The sequence below is a fragment of the Emydura macquarii genome, unplaced genomic scaffold (assembly GCF_026122565.2).
Source record: "Emydura macquarii macquarii isolate MOO-44397 ecotype Brisbane River unplaced genomic scaffold, CSIRO-AGI_Emac_v2 contig_1908, whole genome shotgun sequence".
NCBI classification, from domain to species: domain Eukaryota; kingdom Metazoa; phylum Chordata; order Testudines; family Chelidae; genus Emydura; species Emydura macquarii.
Window position 1 is genome coordinate 57,879 of NW_027132045.1, and position 3,478 is coordinate 61,356.

The window sequence follows — 3,478 nt, forward strand, 5'->3', positions numbered from 1 at the left end:
TTAGAATAGAGAAAAGAACAAAATTAAAGTCTCCTGGAGAGAGCATGGGGGATGTGTCCTGTTTGTACCAGTCTGCAGTAACTTTATGACCAACATGTCTGCTCCCCACAGACAGGCAGCATCTTTAAAACTCGAATGTTTAGTTGAGAAAAAAGAAATGCCGACATGTTTTCAGCTATTTTACACAGTGTGTGTATGTGGGGTGGGGCGGGGGGTCTGCCACATTACAATATAAAATGATTGACTTTATCACAGAACAAATAGAATAACTAACCACACGTTGGCTTTTGATCAAGGCTTATACTTTAAAATGCTTTAGGATTTATATGTGTCACTTCCCTAGTCTCTGATGGAAGGAATCTATTTTCAATAATTAGCCCAGGACAAATTTAACCAGGGCATTTTTTTGGTAGCATTCATAATAAAAGAGCAGCTGCCCATCTGTTTCCATAATAACTCCATCTTCTCACATCCTTGCCTATTTCTGGAAACATCTCCTCTTTAGGAAGAAGATCCATGCTCATTCTGCAACCAGCAGTGGAACATTTCTTTGGAGTTCTGTAGGGATCAGTTCTTAGCCCTACATTATTTAACATTTATTAAATGACCTGAAAGAAAACAATGTCATCACTGATAAAGTTTGCAGACAACATAAAAAAATGGGGGAGTGGTAAATAATGAAGAGGAGAAGGCACTGATACAGAGTGATCTGGATTGCTTTGTAAAGTGGGCTTAAGCATAAGGTATACAGCTTAATATCATTACCTGCAGAGTGGCCACAGCTGGCCACAGTCAGCTAAATCAGGCTCGCAGGGCTCAGTGTGGGACTAAAAATTGCTGATTAGTTAATCAGGCTAAAGCTGGAGCCGGGGCTCTGGGACCATCCCCCCTTGTGGGGTCCCAGAGCTCAGAACCCTAATGTCTAAACAGCTGTTTTACAGCCCTACCACCAGGAACCTCCGTGATTCCAAGTCAGCTGACCTGGGTCGACCACGGGTGTTTCATTGCTGTATAGAGGTACCCAGAGAGACAGCTTGAGGGCAGGGGATGTAAAGCCGGGAGCTACATTCCAGCAACTGCAGTGCTGCTGTTGGTTCAGTGAGCGTGTAGAGACTTCTGTTATCACCAGGCTGGGTTGTAGCATGGAACTGCCACCAGGAAGTGTCAGGCTTTAGGCATATGTGAACTGGGAGGCAGAATTTGAATTTCCAGGCATTCCTACAAAAGAACTTATTGCTCATATAATTAAGTCTTTGTTGTATTTGTTATTTTAGTTTTAGCTATGGACAAGAGTGTGTTTGATAGAAAAACTGTATCTGGATATCAGTCATGATGTTCTATATTTTATGTGTTTTGGTTTTATTTTTATGTATGTAAAAGAGTCAATATTTTTAAAGCTCACAGTTTTGCTCAAATTCCTCAGCTGAACTTCAAATTCCAAAATATTTCTTATAATTTAGACTAACGTTTCAATTTACATTTTGTACCATATTTCCAGCAGTTCTAACAGTTCATTTGCTGTAATTTGCTGTAACCAGTTGTGCATCCTCCTTATAGTAATTTAATCTACATTGCATTTCCTTAGTTTTCTTATGAGAACGTCATGCGTAACTGTTCCAGACGGGTGGCCGTGTTAGTCTGTATACAGCAAAAACAACGCGAGTCCTGAAGCACCTTAAAGACTGACACATTTCAGCAGCTATAAGCTTATGCTCGCAGAAATTTGTTAATCTTTAATATGCTGTAGGACTCTCGTTGTTTTTTCATGTGGAACTGTGTCAAAAGCCTTATTAAAATTCAGATATATCACGTCAACTTATTCCCCCCACCCAGTAGGCCAGTAATGCTGTCAAAGCAGAAAATTAGGATGGTTTGGCATGATTTATCCTAGACAAATCCACACCGGCTATTATCATCTAGGCATAGGTGGCGAGTTATATGGACCGGTGGTATCCGGGCTCTATCAACATAGAAGATGGTGGGCCCAGCTCTAACAATAATTCTGTGGTGCTGGAGGGCCAGTTGGGAGGTGCAGAGGACAGAGGTGCCCAAGGTGGCCAGGCCGTTCTGCCTCCTTCCCCACCCAACACAGTCAGTGGCTGGCCAGAGCCGCTCCGACCCCACCCCAGCTCCAAGATAAGCAGTGTGGTGGTGGGCACTCACTGTTCCCAGCCCCGCCCCTTTCCAACATGATGTGCGCCCAGCACACTGACCAGGGCACCACCAAAATTTATAAGACCATAGCGCCCATGCCTATAGGTGCTTATAAATTGATTGTTTAATCATTTGTTTCACTATGTTTCCAAGTATCGAAGTTAGGCGAACTATTCTCTAATTCCCTGGGTCCTCTTTATTCTCCTTTAAAGAGAGGGACTAAGTTTCCCTTCCCCAGTCCTCTGCCACCTAGCTTCTCCTCCACGAATTTCCACATATATACAAATTTTTTATTATTGCATAGGGACAAAGAAATCCTGGCTCTGGAGCTACCCAGGCATACCTGGAAATTCTGGGGAAATTCCTGCTGTGCCTGTGATTTGTAATGTAATGTCATATAATTCTTGTTTCATTGCATATAAACACAAGATCTGAGAGTTTTTTTTCCTTTCTGCAGTTCCCGATGGAGTGATGGCAGCAAAGATTGCCAATGCAGCATCACAGGGGATCTGGGAGATGATGACTGTCTTCTAAAATCAACCGAGGAAATCCAAAATTGTGCTCTTGTATCATCCATAATGACTTCTTACTCTCCTTTTAATAAAAGTAGCTGGTTATGGTGGTGCCTTGCAAACATGCATGTGAGTGTTTTGATTGGCACACAGGGGTTGTTTTGATGTTTCTTTTCCATCAAAATCCTTTTCTTCTCTCTCCTGGACATTTTGATGTAGCAGCATGGGGCTGATGGTCATGCTTTGAAATGTTTGCAATGCGTAGTTGTTAAAATGCCCAGTGACAGAAAACTCATCCGTGTTCTATGTCCCGAGACCTTGACATGATTATTACATGGCTCTCACGGGAACTTTAAGTGTGTGAGAGAAGAGTGGTGGGTCTTTCCCCTTCTCCACCACCTGTCTCATCATTCCCCATAACATGTAACCCCCCTGCACTGCCAACTCCTCCTCCCCTTCCGATCCTGTTAACCCTTAGTTGGGAGTGTAGAAGCTACGAATGTGTAAGGAGTGGCTCTGTGTTGTCTCTGATCCTGAACCAATGGGCACACATATTATGGGAATAGCCTACTGGTAAGACACACGCTACCCTGGCCCATGCTTCACACTGCACTGGGACACTCAGTCCCACTACCCACCTCCAGCTGGGACTGCTGCCTCTGCTTCAACCAGGCTTCCCCAGCCATGCCCCAAGTCCACTCAGTCCATCCCCCCAAACACACACAGGCTACCCCACCCTCCCAGGGGGAATGTGCATCTTAACGCTTCATTTTCTGGATTGCAGCTATGTAAATGTACATTACCTTCAGTCC

General features: G+C 43.8%; 1 long non-coding RNA gene across 1 annotated transcript; it reads left to right on the top strand.

The window, feature by feature from the left end:
• Positions 1-894: 894 nt before the first annotated feature.
• On the top strand, positions 895-2,957 carry LOC137159802 (uncharacterized). The gene is made up of 2 exons (XR_010921740.1): positions 895-1,017; positions 2,612-2,957. It is a non-coding gene; the product is annotated as an uncharacterized lncRNA (long non-coding RNA).
• Positions 2,958-3,478: the final 521 nt, after the last annotated feature.